This window comes from Ambystoma mexicanum, chromosome 14, assembly GCF_040938575.1.
Source record: "Ambystoma mexicanum isolate Mex_15411 chromosome 14, UKY_AmexF1_1, whole genome shotgun sequence".
Classification (NCBI taxonomy): Eukaryota; Metazoa; Chordata; class Amphibia; order Caudata; family Ambystomatidae; genus Ambystoma; species Ambystoma mexicanum.
Genome location: NC_090940.1, coordinates 538092708 through 538112958, shown reverse-complemented (window position 1 = coordinate 538112958; position 20251 = coordinate 538092708). Strand labels below are relative to the sequence as shown.

Below are 20251 nucleotides of genomic sequence, written 5' to 3'. Positions count from 1 at the left end.
TTGTACTATGTGAAAAAAACCAAACCCCTAAGGAAAACGGACCATATCGCCTGCTAGAGCGGGCGATCACATATCAAAGGGCACCATCACCAGATGGATAGTCCAATGCATACAACTCTGCTATTCCTGATCCAAAAAGTTTCTACCCTTTACCCCAAGATCACACTCTCCCAGAGGTACAGGGGCTACCTTAGCTTTCATTGCAAACATCCCTTTAGACGCCATCTGCAAGGCTGTTACATGGAGTTCCGTCCATACGTTCACACAGCATTGCTGCATTGACCCACATTATAAAGCAGATTCACAGGTGGGACAAGCGGTTCTAAAACATCTCTTTGCCGCTGCACCGTCTAACTTCCCACTTCCTTCTCCAGGTACTGCTTGCTAATCTATGCAGAGCATGTGATCTATGCACATCCACAAGCTCCGGATCCCAAGACCAGCAAGAACACTGAGGCTGCTCCAGCTACCGTCCTCCAGGCCGAGGGGTTCGCAAGATCCTACCCGTGCTACCACTGAGGAGCCGTAAGGCTCTATTACCGAGTCCCTTTCCGAGGGGCTATGCCCTAACACCGGACTCATGTCTGAGAGGACACCTGTATGCAGCACTACATGCAGCGCAGCTGTTAGGGCACTCCGTCTACCAGGCCTCGACCTGTGGTGCAGGGAAGGCCACAACCGCCACTGATTCGCGTACTGGTGAAAGCCGGTCCCCTCGATGCAGGCATGTGGCACGGAGCAAAACAAAATGGCGGTTCACCCGATGCCTTTTCCCTTCGGAGACCAGGCAGGGGAAACTAACTTCCAGCTGGGATTGGTCAACACCTGTTATTTGTCCACATCCTATCCATCTACATCACACAGCAGATGCACTTCGCCCTATTCAGCGGACCTGGGCACGCCAAGGACACGGCCTCAGAACTCGATCCCTATGCCTGTACCATCAGGCACCCGTCCGGCCTCCAAAGACAGGTTTTTTGCGAAGTTCCTCACACTCATGAGATCGCCACAGATGGGGACCGTGATCAGGGACATGCTCCCTCCTGTACCGCTGCATGCACCCACGGCCACACCGCCCCTGGGTGCCATGTCTGCACCAGTCGCAGCGGCCACCATGCCTGTCCCAGTGTCGGCAGCCCCAGCTCTCCCACCTAAGCAGCCTCCGACATTCCTACTCAGCACGCCACAGCTGCCTGCGCCCAGCACTCCTCCGGCTCCCCTGGACCCGCAGGACACAACAGTGGACACAGACGAGGAGGACCTGGACACCCCTTCATCGGCCAAAGCTTTTAACGAGCGGCTGGCAGGACTGGCTGAGTACTTGGGAATCCCGTAGCCACTGGTGGAACAACCTGAGGTGGGGGTTGCAGGGAGTACTGGCTGAAGTTCTCACGCTACGGTCTACTTCCAGAATAGGAATTCTGCTTCCAAAAGATGTCGCACTTGCCAAAAAAGGTTGACTCAAGCCACACTCTGCCCGCGTACCAATAGGCGTCTCAAAGCTAAGTACAATCAAACGGAAGAGGACCCCCTCCTACTGTCGGCGCACCGCCAACCACACTGCTCTGTGATAGCGGTAGCATCACTATATTCCAAGCCACAGTCCTCTGCAACTTCAACCTCTGCACTCCTGGGCAAGGAGGAAAAGCTTTTGGAGGCGTTCGGGAAGAACATTTATTCTAATGCCACTACACCTGCGCAACGCCATGTTGGCGGCTGTCAACCAGAAACTGCGCGGGAAATTGCCAATTTCCTCCCTTAGCTCTCCACACACAGCCAAGCTCACTTCAAGGCTGGGCTTGCGGAGGCCAAAATCGTGGCACAAGACATAGTCCACGGTGGCCCACATTGGCCGCAGCACTCCAGTAGCCGACATCGGAAGGGCAGGAGCCCTCCACCACCTAGCCTGAAGGCCATCCTGACCTGGATGCACAGCAGCAGCCCAGGATGCCCCCATGCACACTCCTGCATACTTCACAGTAAGGACCACAAATCTTATCACTTGCGCTGATACCCTACTGCGCTGGTGCTCAGAAGAAGCATTTTTTTACAAATCTCGCCCATAGAATTTGTAATTCCAAAATGTCTGACGTATTTTCCATGGCCAAAGAGCAGGGAGCTGCCCTCTGCACCCCGATTGGTCGCCGAGAATTTTTTTTGCACTTACGACCAAAACCGTTGGCGGAAGCCGCTTCTCCAAAGGGCTGCGTCCTAAGAGCCCTTTCTGCAGCGACTGCAGATGGCCTTATCATCCAGCCAGTAAGTCATCCTTCCCACGATGTTGCACCCATTGCACAGTATCGATTATTCTAAGGCGAAATTTGCTCACATATTGCTGCGCTCCATCGTGGCTGCAAACATTGATGCGCCTTCACGCCCACCAAAGTCCACCTTTAAAGCCCATTACTGACTCAATCCATTCTCTTGCAATAGGGACTGATATGATGCAAGACCAGTCTACCTGCTTTGCTGTTTACCCTGATGGTGAGCCCAGCCGAACTGCAATAATGTTTAGCGCAACTACTGTTGATGCACTAGCCTAACTGCATTGCTGCTCAACCTGATCGAGATCCCAACCCAATTGCAATATTGCTGGCCCAAGTGCTGCCGCGCCCAGCCGCATTAGCCTAACCTCTAGTCCAACCACTTAAAACCAATGCCTATAGTGATACATAATCACTTAGCTAATTAAACCCACATCCTCATCGCCTCTCAGCCATTACACCTACGTCTAGGCTACTACAACCACCCATATAATGTTGCACATCCTGACCTCTATTATGTTCCCTTTTTGCATAGTGCCTCATTCCATCACATGCACAGGAGGATACTATATCATGATAGACGAAGGATCAGCTAGACTGAGATGGCAGCGTTACCACCCCATCCCCTGCCCCACCCCATTCCTACCTTCCCTCCTTTCTTTCCCCACCCCCTAGTAACAGCACCAAAACCATAAATAAAGTAGCACGAAGAAACCCTAATCCCACTCTGAACATTACCAAACCTCCCCAACCTAAAGAGACAAACAATAAGACAACACCCACCCTGGGTATTGACAGACTCAACAGACTTAAATCTAGAATTAAAACCATCCACCAAGCTACCACAGGCGGGCAAAAACTTGTGACATGCCCATCCGGATCTACAAGTCTCTGGTGGGGGCAAGGCTTGCCCTTCACATACACCACTGGCGGACAAAGTTCATGGACTCCTGGATCCTCTCGGTAGTATCCACGGGCTTCCGGCTCCCCATTCCTCCTTCTACTCCTTCCCGCCCCCCCTCTGGTACAGTAACTCTGCTGTTGGAAATCTGCACGCTAGTAGCGAGCCAGGCAGTGGCAGAAGTTCCAGCCTCAAATTTTTGCCATGGACAAAAAGAACCAGGCTGGCCTGAGAGTTGTTAGACCTTTCCACCTTGAACCTTTTTCTTCCAAAAATTCAAGATGGTTACCCCAGCCGTCATAGCGGAGACACTCTGCGCGGTAGACTGGATGTGGTCCCTGTAGCTAAAGGATGCTTACCTACACGTCCCGATCTAGTAACCCCATTGATCCTTCCTGAGGTTCAGGATCATGGGTTTCGCTTTCAATACAGGGTTCTACCCTTTGGACTCAATCCGGCCCTTAGGGTCTTAATAAGGCCAATGAACACAGTGGCGGCCCTACACCGGGCCATAACATTTACCCGTTTCTAGAAGACTGGCTAGTCAGGGCGAGCTCTCCTCCGCCCTCATGGATACACTATACGACGTGGGATTTTCCATCAATCTCAGAAAGGGACAATTGTTGCCCACTCAGATTCTGACCTTCCTGAACCTTATCTGGGACCCAAGCTCCGGGAGGATCTTCCCCTCAGTGCACAAGATCGCAGCTACCAAGAGTGGCACTTGGTGTTTTCTCAGCAGAGCAGTGACCTCGGCCTGGTGGTACCAACACCTGCTGTCAGTAATGGCTGCATGTCTCCTTGCAGTACCACATACAAGGCTCAAAATGAGGAGCCTGCAGCTACACTTTTCAGCCGCCTGGAACCGGGATCTCAAGCGGAGCAGTCCACATACCTCGGCATCTCCACCAAGATCTAATCTGGCCCACAGAGCAGGGTATGGCCTGGTGGTAGCTCCATGCTGAATTTGACAGTTGCTCTGAGTATCTTCCATTTTGGGATACGCAGGCCCTGCCATTGGAATCAGTTGATGCCTGATGGGAAACAAGATGGCCCCTATGGCCCCTTGCTTTCTTTTGCCTGTTACCTTGTTTTCTCAAAGTCCTGAGAAGCCCTGACTCTGTCCTTCCCCCCGACTGGCTGTTGGGTGGAAGTTCCATATATGGTGTTGTTGTGAAGTCCAGGCCAGACTGGCTGGAGCCTTCCCCGTGACTGTATGTTGTGGGTACACCCTGTGGGTGGGGCCTGGGTGAATGCAGTGTGCGACCAATATGCACTTCTTGTTGTGGATGTCTGGTTTCTGGTGTTTGAAACAATAACTGAGACAGCCCTGCCCAAAACTGTTTTGAATGCAATGTGTAGTGTTGAATGGCTGGGTACTTGTCCCAATCCCAATGCCTTGTTGTGAGTGTCTGAGAGGGAGGAGAATGGCCTGAATGCACTGCATGCCTGATTGGCTGACTGACTGCTGAATGCCCTTCTGAGTGATTGGTTGCCTGAGTGTAACCCAGCAGATTGAATGGGAGATCAACTAGTATATCTGGGGACCTCTCACTGCTAGAAATCGTTCAGAAGCTGGAGTTGAAACTAACATTGAAACTGAAGCTGAATCTCCAAGCCGAGCCTGAAGAAGGTTGACTGCTGTCTCCCTTTGCCGAAAGCCGTCGAGACTGATCCAAGAGAGGACCGGGTTGGACGCCCTCTTCTCGTGCTCCGAGGGACCATCGAGCTCTGCTAACCTTTGCTGAAGCTCCCTGGAAGTCAGACCCTCGACAGGCTGCCGACCAGAGACTGGGACCGCCAAGGAGAATGAAGATAAGCACCGGACATTCCGTCCACCGTCGTTGACCAGGGTTCGCAGGTTTGCTATAACCACTGGAGGCCCGCCAAAGCCATGATGCCCAGAAGAGGGGGCCATTTGTTGCTGTGCCGCTGATGACCGGAGCCGCAATGCTCCTTTGCTTAAGACTTGATGCACAGACGCGCTCGTCCGCACCGCCGCCTGTCGGAGAAGGCCATGCAGTCAACGCTCGAGGAGCGTCCGCCAGTGGGTTTCCCGCCACCCAAAGACCTTAGAGACGCCGGACGACTCGACGCCCTTGCTGGGCCACAGTTCTTCACAAACTCTTTGCGGTCCTGAACTATCGACATCGAGGTGACCCGCATGCCTCTTCCTTGCAGGACGTCTTTCAACTGTCATTGACTAGCCCTGTTGGGACAGAAGCTGCCGCCTCGACAGAGTTCACTTTTTTCGAGGGATCTCGATCCGTGGCTCCTGCTTTAAAGGGAGCCGCTCAAGAAGGATCCGTCGACGACTCGTCGTCTAACACTGCTATTCCAGGTACATTGGGGTGGTAGAAACATTGTAGAAGGAAATAAGACTAATTGAACAATATATGGACTGGGCTTGTGATATATCTTTACTTTAAAGGTTGCCCAGGTGGGTGGGGGGATCTCCACACAGATTGTGTCTTAACGGTAGAGGCCAGTATTCTGCCAATTGTTCTTAACTGTTTTCCTCCTATGTCTATTGTTGGTTACCTTTATTAAGTGATTTGTGTGACATTTAACCAGAGTACAGTTGGTGCACTTTAATGAAATCTATTAATTGTGGTACCACTTAGAACTGTATATATTTGCCATGGTAGATTTACTGAGCACAAAGGGAGTTATTGTGATTGTGTACATAACCTTTGTAGGGGCTTGGGGACTACACTACTTAAGAACCAGCCTACATCGCCTCCTGAGAAGCTAGGCCTTGATTGCTCAACTATGTTACCATTTAATAGAGAATCTTGGCTGGGGTCCTCTGTGCCTCTCCTCTGCCATATAGAGAGCAGGAGTACAGACGCCCCCTCCAGTCTATACACCCATTACCAGAGACTCGTCCCTCAAGGGATGGGGGCTACCCTGGACAGCCAGTGTCCATTGAGTATGGTTCCGTCAAAAGTAGCTGGCGCACATCAACTGGTTTGAGATGATGGCTATATGGCTCACTTTCAAAGCCTTCCTACCCATGGTCTGCGGCAAGGCGATTCTCATTCAAACAGACAGCCCCACCTGCATGTATTACATAAACAAGCAGGGTGGCGCCAGGTCTCCTCCCCTATGCAGACTTGACGATCAACATTTGGGAGTGGGCTCTGGTGAACAACATGCACCTGTCGGCTGTCCACCTCCTGGGGGAGTCCAACCTAGAGGCGGACAGGCTCAGCAGGCTGGGCGCGGAAAACTACGAATGGCAGTTAACCAGGAAGTCCTTCAGGGGATCTTCACCAGGTGGGAGCAGCTGCAGGTGGACCGCTTTGCCACCAGTAGCAACAGTAGGTGCCCCCAGTTCTTCTCCTGGATGGGGCAAGGCAGAAGTTTGCTCGGCGATGCAATGCAGATCCTGTGGTACAACATGAACGCGTATGCTTTCCCCCACACTCCCCTGGTACTCGGGGGGCCCCTTGCAAGATCAGGGAGTCGAGGGACCTCTGGATCATCCTGATAGCTCCATGGTGGCCAGCAAGACCCTGGTTCTTGGAACTGCTCAGCCTGTCGGACCAGGCCCCTATAAACCTCCCGCTGGCCCCAGCACACCTACTCTTGCAGCGGGGAGGGGTGGGTCACAGTGATTTACCCCTCCCCACAGAAGTTAGCCCTTGCAGCATGGTTCCTGAACAGTCCCCCTGAAACATCTGCACCTGTCGCAGGCTAATTTGGCCATCATACAGCGGGCTCAGAGCGAGGCTGCCAGGAGCTAGCACAAAAGCATGTGGTCCAGGTTCTGTCACTGGGCAGAATCAAAGGAAATGATTCCATTGACTTGCATGCTGGACGACGTACTATCCTTCCCTGCGCACCTCGCACACTTGGGTGCAGGTTGACACATGTTGCACGTATCTGGCAGCCATTGGAGCTTACAACTCAGAGGAGGAAGTATTTTCATCCTCGAATCCGGTAGTCAAAAGGCACTTGGCGGGCCTGTCTAGACTGTACCGACCTATCCAGAAACCACACCCTGTGTGGGACCTCAATGTGGTCTTAGGCGCCCTGGCGCATAATCCATTCAAGCCTATGACGTCCACGGACATCAGGCTAGTTACCATTAATATGGTGCTTCTAAGTGGGCTTTACCTCGGCGTGCCGAATCAGCGAAATCCAGACACTGGTGGCGTCAGAGCCATATACTACATTTCACAAGGACAAGGTGGTGTTCAGGACACACTGCGCATTTTTTCCTAAGGTCGTCTCCTCTTTTCACCTAAATGGTGAGATAGTATTACCAACGTTCTTCACAGACCCCAAGGATGACGCTCAGATGTTGTTGCACTATCTGGATGTCAGACGTGCACTGAGATTCTACCTGGACAGAACCAAGAGCTTCCGTAGATCAGATGCCCTTTTTCTCCCCTTTGGGGGGTCAAAACCAGGTTCTCAGGCCTCAAGGCTTCCATAGAAAGGTGCATCATGATGGCCATCAAGGAGGCGTATGAGGGACAACGCAAACTATTGCCAGCATACATGTATGCCCACGCCATCCAAGCTAAGGCCACGGCAGTAGCTTTCCAAAGACTTATTCCGTGGCAGGTTATCAGCCAAGTGGCTATGTGGGCTACTCCCTCTGCCTTCTGCAAGCACTACTGCTCGGATGCAGCATTTGGTCAGGCAGTGTTAAGGAACTTGTTTTCTTAAGTGGCCACCCTCCACCCTGGGGCTACATTCAGTGGTAATCGCCCATACAGTGTGGATGAAAGGGGACATGACGTAGGAGTAATTATAAGTTACTCACTGTAATGCCTAACTTATTGCCAGTCCATAGTCCCCTTTCATCCATACGTCCCACCATCCTCCCCATAATGAAACTGGTGTCATTAGACAATGTTAATATTGTCGATGCGTCAAAGGGGACTGAGGAGTGGCACCGGTGGGCGGAGTCTGGGGAGCACATGCTCCCAGGGCCGCGCGCATCTACATTCGATTTTTCAGATGAAAAAGGCTCTGTCTCCTGTCCCTAGCGAGTGACGCCCATACAGTATGGAGGAAAGGGGATTATGGACTAGGAGCACGTTTGTCACGACCGTGAGTAATTCACTCTTGTCCCAACCCCTTTCTGCCATACTTCATGGGCGTCCCCCGCTAGGGACGGGAGATGGAACCTTTTTTACCAAAAAAAAACCTTCTTCCCCTTTAAATTTAGAGGCGTGCAGGGTCTCGGCTCTGGGAGCATGCGATCCCTTGACTCTGCCCACCAGCGCCACTCCTCAGTCCCTTTTTCTGCGCTGACAGGAAAGGGCTGATTTCACCAGCACTCCTCGGTTTGGCTTCGGCCATGTAATAGCATGCGCTCTTCCCCGGATACTTTCTTCTGTCTTTTTTAATCAATCAGGTACTGGGTCCTCTGGACCTATGCTCCTCCCCGGTGAAGGTCGACTTCAGCGGGAGTCCAGCCTGCGAGGGCCTCTTCCGTACATCCGATCCACGCGCTCTTTGCTTCCGCTGCCTTGGCCCCGACCACGGTTGGGAGGGTTGTACCGCGTGCAATGCACTTTCATCGCATGCTGTGAAGAACAGACTAGCTAGGTGGAGGGAACTCTTTGGTCGCCTCCAGAGGACTTCAAGGACTTCGTCAGACATAAGTCAAAGCCCAAGGGAGGGCCGCTCTTTTCCAGCGCACCCCACAAGTGCGACTCCGTCCGAAGGAAACGCCAGGGCGGAGGAACCTCTCGGGTTCTTTCACCAACAGGGGTACCAAGGCTAGTTCAGCTACCGGCCGCCAGGCCGAGGGGGTCTGTTGATCCTTCGAGTGCTATGGGACCGCAAAGTTCCTTTACCGGGTGTACACCTGAGGGGCCACACCCTTGTACCGGCGACATGTCTGAGGGGGTGCCTGCACGCAGCACTGCCGGCGATGCTGCGAGTGTGATGTGCCTACCAGGCCTCGGCCTGAGGTGCATGATGGGTTTCTTGCTTCACCGCCAAGAGTCCTGGAGGAGGCCGGGCCCAGTGAGCCTAGCACCACGACGTTGGCACGTGGCATGCAGCCCGTCAAGATGACCGCTCGTCTGATATCTCCCCAGGAAGGGAGCAGGTGGGAGAACGAGTTGCAAAGTGGGACTAGTGTCAACCAGCTTCGTGGCTAACAGCTTATTCATCAGCATCACAGGGCAGGTTTACCTTGCAACCGGCTAGAGCAAGTATGCACCGGCCCCAGCAGCCACTCGCTACCCCGTCAAGATCACCCGCCACCCCACCGGCTTGCGAGGACAGGTTTGTTGACAAGTTCCTCACTCTCATGAGATCTCCTCAGATGGGGGCCATCCTTAAGGATATGATCAGGGACATGCTCCCTCTGCCTGCGCCTATAGTCATTCCTCCTATAGTTCCAGCGCCGCAGGCCCCCCATGCAGCCCACGTGGCTCCTTCGATTCCAGCTCCCCTGCCTCCCACAGTTCAGGCGGTTCCGTACCAACCTCCGGCTTCGGTCTCCACACCTCAGCCTTTGGCGCCCAGCACTCCTCCCCATGCTCCAGACCAGCCGGACGCCCTGGTGGACACAGATTAGGAAGAAAACCCTGACACACCATCGTCAGCCAGGCCTTCCACGAATGACTCGTAGGTCTGGCAGAGTACTTGGACCTTCCTCAACACATAGTCAAACAACCAGAGGCGGGGGTACTTGCTGAGGTCCTCACTCTATGCCCCGCGGCTAGAACGGGGATCCAGATGGACGTTGTTGCCTTGGCCAAGAAGGGGTGAATCAAACCCCACTCGGCCCAGCCTGTCAATCAGCGTCTGGACGCAAGTATAGGCAAATGGAGGGGATCCACTCTTGCTGTCGGCCACCCTCAACCGCACTCTTCAGTGATTGATGCAGCGTCACTCTACTCAAAGCCTCAGTCGTCCTCGGCCACCTTGTCCTTGGCGCTGCTATGCAAGGAGGAGATCTTGGAGGCGTACAGGAAGAAGCTTTATTCCAATGCTTTGCTGCATCTTCGTCAATCCAACTCAGATGCCATGCTGTCAGCCGTTAACCAGAGGCTTTGGTGGGGAAATGGCAGACTTCCTTCCAGAACTTCCGGTGCAGAACCAGTCATGTTTCAAGGCGGGACTGGCAGAGGCTAAAATGGTGGCGCAAGATATCATGGAGTCCACTGTGGCCCACATGTTGCAAACTGCGAAGTCTTTATCCTTACGAAGGTCACACCCAAGGCCTACACCCAGTCCCATCAATGCTCCAACAAGGGGTGCGGGTTCGGGGGGGGGGTTCTGCGGCTTCCAAGAACGGAGGTCCAGACAGCTGGACTGTTCTCAGTCGGCACCGGTGCAAGCAACAAAAGGTGCGGAGCAAGGGCTTTTTTTCAGGCCTCCTACTCCGCAGCAGCCTCTGATGGAAATGGGGCATGACCCGTCCCTTCCGGGCCACGTGTCTCCAGTGGGTGGCAGGCTTGCCCTTCAAGCTCAGTTTTGGCATCAGAAGTTTGCGGACCCCTCTATCGCCTGTAGTATCAACGGGGTGCCGCTTACCGATCCCTCCCTCTCCTGCCCTAAACTCCCACAGATTGGGACAGCAACTCTGTTGGCGGAAATTCGGTCACTCATCCAGAGCCAGGCATTTCAATAAGTCCCAACCTCCCAGCGAGGATTGGGCTTCAACTCCAGGATTTTCGCCATACAAAAGAACCAGGCTTGTCTGAGAGTTATGTGGGACCTCTCCACCCACAACCCCTCCCTCCCTCTTCAAAAATTCAAGATGGTTACGCCCGTACTCCTTGCGGAGACATGGTATAGGGGAGACTGGATGTGCTACCTGGATCTGAAGGGTGCTTATCTACACGTCCCTATTTGACAGCCGCATCGCTCTTTTCTGCGAGTCATGGGCTGCCATTTCTAATACAAGGTACTACCCTTCTGCCCCAGGGTATTTACCTGCCTCATGAATGCAGTCACGGCCCTCCTCAGGGCCACCACGTCTACCCGTACCTGGGCGACGGGCTCGTCGGGGGCGAGATCTCAGAGGCGGTGCACCACACTGCCTCCGACCTTATGATTACACTTCACAAGCTGGGATTTTCGATCAACCTTAGGAAGTCTCAGCTGCAGCCTACGCAGAGACTGACCTTGCTGGGCCTCATATGCGACACGAGCTCCGAGAGAGTTTTCCCCTCGGAGGACAAGGTCACGACCCTCAAGAGGGCAACTGCTCACTTCCTCACCCGAGAAGTGACCTCGGCCTGGTGGTACCAACGTCTATTGGACATCATGGCAGCGGTCCTACAGCTGCACTTCGCAGCCTCAGGGAATCTGGAGCGGAGCTCGTCAGCATTCCTCCTTCTCTCCACCCGGACTTCACATGGTGGTCCAGGGACTGCAACTATCAGACGGGCAAGCCCTGTGTCTCCATGGAGTCTGGTCCCTGCAGGAGTCTCATATCAACTGGCTGGAACTGAAAACCATCTGGCTAGCTCTCAAAGCTTTCCTTCCGCTCATTGGCGGCAAGGTCGTCCTCATCCAGACGGACAACTCCCAGTATTTACTATGTCAACAAACAGGGGGTAGGGGGGAGGGGTACCAGGTCTCCTCCACTGTGCATCGTAGCAATCGGCATGTGGGAATGGGCCCTGGAGAACAACATCTACCTGACGGCCATCCACCTTCTGGGCAAGTCCAACCTGGAGGCGGACAGGCTCAGCAGACTTGGAGCGAACAATTACGAGTGGCAACTGAACAATCGGGTGCTGCTGGAGATCTTCAGCAGATGGGGGCATCCTCAGGTGGATCTCTTTGCCTCCTGGGACAACAAAAAGTGGCAACAGTCTGCGTTCTGGCAGGGGCAGCGCCCCAGCTCCCTAGGTAATGCGTTCTAGATACTGTGGAACGGCATGACAGTATAGGCCTTCCCTCCCACACCCCTGGTCCACAGAGTGATCTTGTCACCTCAGCATCATTCTGATAGCTCTGTGATGGCCGTTGAGACTGTGGTTCTCTGAGCTTCTCAGCCTCTCTGACATACCTCATTCACCTGCCAATGGGCCCAGCTCATCTTGCGCAGCGGGTGGTGGGGGGCAGGGTCACCCATCCCACTCCACAGAAATTAGCCCTTGCAGCGTGGTGCCTGAGCAGGTCATGCTGAAACACCTTGGTCTATCGCAGGCTAACCTATTAATCTTTCAGGGCGCTAGTAGCAAAGCTACTAGGAGCCAGTACGAGAGTAAATGGACTAGGTTATGTCACTGGGCGGACTCTAAAGAGATCAACCCCCTTACGTGCACGTTGGATGATGTGCTCTCCTTCTCTGCATACCTTGCCCACTCAGGCGTGCAGGTGGATACATGCCGCACCTTATTTGGCAGCTACAAGGGCCTACAGAAATTCGGAGGAGGAGGTCTTCTCTTCCAACCCTGTGGTTAAGCGACATTCGGCAGGCCTCGCCAGGCTCTTCCTACCCATCAAAAAACCACGCCCTGTGCGGGACCTCAATGTAGTGTTGTGCGCCTTGGCGCACAAACCATTTGAGCCAACACGGACATCAGGCTGGTCACCATTAAAACAGCTCTGTTGGTGGGCCTCCCTCTGCTTGCAGAGTAGGCGAGATCCCGGCACTGGTGGCTTCAGAACCCTATTCTTTTCACAAGGATAAGGTGGTCTTGAAAACACACCCCGCATTCCTACCCAAGGTAACCTCCACTTTCCATCTAAACGAGCAGATAGTGTTACCTACATTATTTGCCGACCCTAAAGACGATGCTCAGAGTATTGCACTGTCTGGATGTCAGACGTGCTCTGACATTCTATCTGGACAGGACCAAGGGCTTCTGCAAGTCGGACGCTCTGTCACCTTCGGGGGGGGGGGGGTCCAGGCCCAGTTATCAGACATCCAAGGCCTCAATGGCAAGGTGTATGGTTTTAGCCATCAAGGAGGCCTATGAGGGGCAGTACAAACTGCTTCCAGCTAACATGCACGCCCACTCTGTCAGAGCCAAGGCCACGACCAACGCATTCTAGTGGCAGGTGCTGTGGCAGATCATCAAGGCTTTCTGAGGCCTGGGTCCAAAATACCTTCAACTATCCCTCCGTAAATACCTCCCCTCTCGAGCCCTTCGCTCCACTACTTCTAACTCCCTCAGGGTTGGTCGTTCTGCTAAGAAACGAACTGGGGGTAAATCTGTCTTAGGCTGGTGCCTCCCTTTGGAACAGCCTCCCAGCCACCTTGAAACTTGAGGAAAACCATCTCCAGTTCCGGAAGCATCTCAAGACCTTCCTCTTTGACTCTGCCTTTGCCCCCCTTCTCCCCCGTTGATCTGTTTCTCCTCTTGGCATTGTGCACCTGGCCACCCTGTATCATTCGGGCACAGGTACCTGCTCACCCTGTCACCCTCCTGCACTGCCTTCAGGCCACCCTCTGCACTAGGATTCTGTATCTGTACCCATTCAGTCCCCCTCCCACTTTCTTCTGCACTTATCAGATATACCCTATCGGACGAACTTTCACATGCCACTTGCTGGCTGCCCTACCATGGTTTATCGCCCTTATTTATTTTTTATTTAATATTTATTCTGTTTTTCTCTCCTGCACTTTTCAACTCCCCTCCTCCCTTCCATGCACTTCCCCCTTTTCCCTTTTCCATGCACTGGGCCTAGTAAGATCGTTCCCCCTCCCTTTTTGCCTGGTCGTGCTCTGAAACACTTGTGTACGAGCGCGATAATAAAATATAATTTCATTTCATCTGCAGAGCGGCCACCTGGGCCACCCCTTTGGCTTTCTGTAAGCACTACTGTTTGGGTGCCGGCTTGAATTCTGATGCAGCTTTCGGACAGGCGGTTCTAAAGAATCTGTTTCCTTAAGGAGGGTCTCCTCTCCACCCTGGAGCTACTTTCAGCTGTAATCGCCCATGCAGTATGGAGGAATGGGGCGACAGGACGTATGAGTAATTAATAGTTAATCACCGTAGTGAAGTACTCTTAGTCCATAGTCCCCTTTCCTCCATACGTCCCACCATCCTCCACCCTAATAATACTGGTGTCATTAGGCAATGTTAAATATTGTCGACTGCTCAATGGGGACTGAGGAGTGGGGGTCATCCCCAGGTGGATCTCTTTGCCACGTGGCACAACAAGAAGTGCCCTCAGATTGCCTCCTGGAAGGGACAGGGCCCCGGCTCCCTGGGCAACGCATTTCGGCTTCAGTGGAACGGCATGACGGCTTACGCCTTCCTGTCCACTGCGCTGTTTCACAGAGTGATTTGCAAGATCAAGGAGTCTCGCCAACTCAACATCATTTTAATAGCTCCATGGTAGCCGCCAGGCCATGGTTTTCGGAGCTGCTCAGCCTCTCTGATACCTCCGGTTCACCTCTCAACGGGCCCAGCACATCTTCTGGCGCAGCACGGGGGCAGGGTTATCCACCCCGCCCCTCAGAAACTAGCCCTCACAGCGTGGTGCCTGAGCAGGTAACGCTGCGGCACCTCAGCCTCTCCCATTCTAATCTGCTAATCGTACAGGGCGCAAGGAGCAAGGCTACCAGGGCCCAGTATAAAAGACTCCAAGGAAATCGACCCCCCCTCCCCCTGGTATGTACTTTGGACGACGTGCTCTCCTCAGCACGCCTTGCCCACTCGCAGGTCCAGGTGGACACCTGCTGTACATACCTCGCAGCCATCGGGGCTTCCAGGAACTCGAGGACAGGGATCTTCTCCTCCAATCCTATAGTCAAACATTTGACTGGGCTCGCAAGGCTCTACCCACCCATCAAGAGGCTGCACCCCGTGTGGGACCGTAACAGTCTTAGGCGCCCTGGCACACAAACCGTTTGAGCCAATGGCGTCCGCGGGCATCAGGATGGTCACCATCAAAACGGCCTTACTGGTCGGCCTCGGCTCGTACAGTCGGCGAAATCCAGGCGCTGGTTGCCTCCGAACCATATAGTACTTTTCACAGGGACAAATTAGTCTTGCGGACACACCCAGCATTTCTGCCCAAGGTGCCGTCCGCTTTCCACTTGAACGAGGAAATAGTCCTTCCCAAGTTCTATTTGGACAAGACCAAGGGCTTCCGCAAATCAGATGCACGGTTTGTCACCTTCTGAGGCTCAAGACCAGGCTATCGGGCCTCCATATCCCGCTGGATGGTCTCGGCCATCAAAGAAGCATACGAGGGCCAGCACAAACCGCTTCCGGCCAACATGCATACCCACGCAGGCAGGGACAAGGCAACGCCCATCGCATTCCAGCGCTATGTCTCTTGGCAAGTCATAAGCAGGGCGGCCACTTGGGCCACTCCCTCGGCTTTCTTCAAGTATTACTGATGTGCAGTCATAAAATCGAATAAATAATGTTGAATTGCAAAAAAATCGAAAAAATGTCCCCAAAAAAGTCGAATATTTTCTTTTTTTATTTATATATTTTTTTGGGTTCAGCATGTAAAAAAAAACATCTTTTTTTAATGTTTTTTTTTTTTACTTTCGACATTATTGTATTCGATTTTATGACTATAAACCGTATTACTGTTTGGATACCGGCTCTAGATCTGACGCGGCTTTAGAACAGGCGGTTCTCTGGAACTTATTTACTTAAGGAGGGTCTCCTCTCCACCCTGGGGCTGCATTCAGTTGTAATCGGCCATGCAGTATGGAGGAAAGGGGACAGGATGTAAGAGTAATTAATAAGTTACTCAGCGTAGTGACGAACGTAGATGTTGGTCCCCTTTCCTCCATACGTCCCACCAACCTTCCCCCTAATAATACTGGTGTCATTAGGCAATGGTGTCATTAGGCAATGTTAAACCTATTGTCCATGCGTCAATGGGGACAAAGGTGTGGCGCAGCGCCAGAGGGCAGAGTCAGGGCAGCGCATGCTCCCTGGGCACCTCCCCCACGCGCCTCTAAATTTTAAAGGGAAGAAGGTTTTTTTCTGGTGAAAAAGGTTGTCTCCTGTCCCTAGCGAGGGACACCCATGCAGTATGGAGGAAAGGGGACTATCGACTAAGTACGTCACTATAGTGGGTAACTATTCATTTCTGCTTTACAACATCTGTACTCACGCTGGACTTCATGCAACCTCATGTCAGAAACCAACCGTTTGAGGGACCTAGACGCGTGATGGACCATGGGTACAGTACACGTCACACTAGTTATAGTATTACTAATCATGCCCTGTCGACGTCAGTTTTTGAATTTCGAAATAACAAATCTTGTAATAGTCTGCGACTTATACTAGATGTTGGTCTATGCAGAGCATGTGAATTTAAGCCGATACAAGCACCAGAAATACTATTTTGGTGAGTAATGTATCACTTACGGACCCCTCACTCACGGGGTGGTGATCTCCATGGGTGTCCAAACTACACACCAGTGAATCGATACAAAAGGGCTCCTGGTTACAACCCTATTCTGCCCAGGAGGGCTAAATTGTCAACAGACACAATTAAACGGGTCAATGGAGAAAAACATACATTACCACCAACCTGGTGTTATTGAGAGAAACCACTTTTCAATTAATGATGGTCATGCCCACTTTGTTCCAAACTGCAATAATACATTTTGAAACAACAATCACATATCAATGTCTGTTTTGAGACATAGCACAGAACATACATTATTGTATTTACAAAACAAAGTGAATTTCAACCAGTATAATATCAAAATGGCTTTTTGGCTGAAATTTACAGTCTGTTAAATGGACATCCTACTGTCAAAATACATCCTGACGGGGGTCAGGATGAATGAACAAGTGGAACATAAAAGGTAGGTACAGTCAAACAGCATTTACAACAAAACAGTGCATATTGTCACAGCACTGGGACTCTAAAAGTCAAAGTCTACACCAGTGTTTCGGCCCTTCTGGTGTTCATATCTGAGCCTTTCTTGTGGGGCCCTCATCAGGACAGGATGGTTGAGGCGTCTAGATATTCTGTGAGTGCTGTCAAGATAAATGAAGCATGGTCGGGGGGGGTGCAATGGAGGTTGGTGGGATGATGTGAAGACTTTGTGCTGAGGGCAAACAGACTAGCGCAGAAGGCCTTTTTCCCCCTCTGTACAGGGAAAGAATGTCCTGATAATGACGTACAACACAGTGGCCATGTACTACTTCAACAAGAGAGGAGTAGGGTCATTACCACTGTGCAGAGAGGCAATGCAACTCTGGTTATGGACAATTCAAGGAGGAGTCTCTATCAGCAGTTCATTTAGCCTGAGAAGAGAACAGGGCACCGGACACTCTGAGCAGACAGAGCACAGTCTGCCACAAGTTGGAACTAGCTAAGGAAGTCCAAGAGATCTTCACCCTTTGGTGAACCCATCAAGTGGATCTGTTCGCGACCAGTGTCAACTGGAAGTGTGAACTGTTGCGCTCCAGGGAATGTCCCTGTAGAGGGGGAGTCCAATTAAGGACATTGTGCGGCAGCCACTTGGTTGAACATCCACACTTTTGTGAAACTTTGTCTGGACTCAACTTCCACTCAGGAAGGAGGATTTGGGAAGGCTGTCCTTCATTCTGTCCATGGTAACCTTTAAGGACAAGTCAAAATTCGTACTCTCACCGCCAAAACTAATACTGCTTTGGGAGTCTATAAAAGGTGAGTAATACGTGGGAGTACACAATCCATTCGAATAACAAGTTACTTACCCATGCTAATGTTCCTTCGATTGGATGTTCTTCCCACGTATTACTCATCACCCCTCCCATCCTACCCCACTGTAGAATTTACATGTTTTACACTTGAGACTCTTTTAGCGTATACTACGGTCTATGCTGTTGCTAGTAATTCCTCTAGAGAAAGGGGACAAACAGAACTGAAGCCAACAGGCGCTGCGTGTGCTGCATATAATGGTGATGACGTTGGACGGAGGCCCTAAAAAGAAGAGTCAACGAGACCAGTGCACAGCGGCCTCTGTCGAGGAAAGATTTTTCTGAAGCAGCTGGAAAGGAAATGTCAAGAAATTTGTGGGAGGAACATCTAATTGAAAGAACGTTACCACGGTTAAGTAACTTGTTCTTCTTACTCTCCAAGATTTCGAGACTCCTCGCTCTACTGAAGAAAAAGGAAAGGGCAGGTGCTCTAGGTTTTCTTTGTACTCCTTTAGCTGAAATCTTAAAGGAATCGTACCCACACCGCACTAGGTTCCATGTCTTAAAATCGCAGCAAAAATGGCTGTGTTTACAAACAATGGCGGCAAAAATGCAGTGGTTTTGCCGCCACAATCATGTAAAGGATGCAGGGGAGACCCCCGCAATCCCCAGACCCATTATACCATTTAAGTTGAGCGGGGGACACACCTGCAACCCCTGCTTCCCTTAAATGTTACATTGGGGTTCACCTTTACCGGGTCAAACACAGCATTTTTGCTACTTTCGTTTTTTTTTCCGGCAACATCTTTGCCGCGATTTTATTACCCAATACCCCACACTAGTGATTTAATACTGCACTCGGGCTGTTGCCTGGTTTACCACTTTCCCCCAACCATCTATACTCAAGCTTCCTGCCACCTAATCCCAGTCATCTTTTTTCATGAACATAACTCGTTGCCCATCCTGGAAAATTGAGCAAGGGTCAAATGAATCCCTTTTCCAATGTGTGTTTCAAATAAACAGTTGGCGCCGAGAAGCCAGGACATTTTGAAGCTTTCAACATTGCAGCGCCCCTACAGCTCACAACTGTAATCATACCATCAAGGTGTTGGCGTTTGGAGGCTCTAGAGTCCTTGGGTGACTTATACCTTTGACACAGAACAAGGATCTATTCGGCCATGCCTCAATGCAGTCCATGTTTTCAGGATGTCTACACAAAATGCAATTGAATAGAAAGTCAGTGGTTATTAAATCTTTTTGGTTGGCCATCTCAAGGCCTACACTTGGATACCCTGCTCTGGAAGAAAGAGGCTGGCGACTAGTGGTAAGTAACCTTTTGATGGCATTCTGTTACCTTTTTTTTTAAATAAAACGGAAAAACAAGCAACACGGCTCATGGAAGGGGGTACAATGGGATACTGTCAACTAAGACACTGCCTGTCACATGCCACGGTTATACGATCAGAATGTAGGCAACCGACTGTGTTTGAAACGTTTATCACCACGCATACCAGATCCAAGAAATTGATATCCATGCTATATAAGATATTCAAACACCCTAGAGGGTGTTTGAGGGCTGCAATCAATCTCTGGGCTATACGAACTGGTATAGCCCACAGATTGAATACAGCCTGCAATTACTGTTGCTTTTCCTGTTGCCGCATTGGTCTCTGTGTAATTTCGGAACGGAAAGGGTTAACTTTCCGTTACAAATTACAAGTTGCAAGACCAATGTGTGCAACGCAGCCCCGCCCACTGATTGGAAACCGGAAGAAATGCTTTCCGCTTTCACTTCGTATGGCAAGCGTTTCATGAAATGTAAAGCAGAGAAAGGAAAGCTGCATTTTTCTTTTTTTACGTGGCATGTTTAATTTTTCACCGCAATTAAAACACAGGGAATCTTGCTCTCGCCTCCTCACGTCGGTTGGATGTTTGGTGCACAGTAGTATGGGAAGGACAATGGGAAACCCCAGCATACAAAGATAAGTTGATAGCACGCTTTTGTTCAACTGTGTAAGTGTGCAATAATTGGAAAGGTATGTTTGTGTAGCGCGCGCGCGGGGGGGGTGACACCTGAAATTACCTTAATTACAACATTGGGCAGGCATACCCACACCTGATTTCTGTTTAATATGACTCCTTCCACCCAATCACCTTACACCATCCTATAAAAAAGAGACCTGTTTAATTGAAGTACAAAAAATTGCAATTTATTTGTACTTCACTTAAACATAAACACTGACGGTGTTCTAATACCTCGTGAAAGCCCATTAACTGGGTCCTCAGGCCCCGTAACACCTGGTATGGCCATCGCTGCAGGTCTATAAAGCTATATTACTGGATTCCATGACCACCTAACAATGGACATATATATGAAACAATGGGAGAGCACACTGGGTACGGACATCCCCACCGAACATTAGGAATATTGTCCCATAGGTTTTCCCAAACTGACAGTCTATACAGCTTAGAGACTATGTATAAAATTATGATGAGATGGCATTATACCCCGGTAAAGTTACATAATGTATACGCCA

General features: G+C 51.2%; 1 protein-coding gene across 1 annotated transcript in view; it reads left to right on the top strand.

Annotated features, from left to right (window-relative positions):
- The window catches only part of YY1 (YY1 transcription factor), a 236866-nt gene that overhangs the window by 212464 nt on the left and 4151 nt on the right, over positions 1–20251 (top strand). The window lies entirely within an intron of this gene.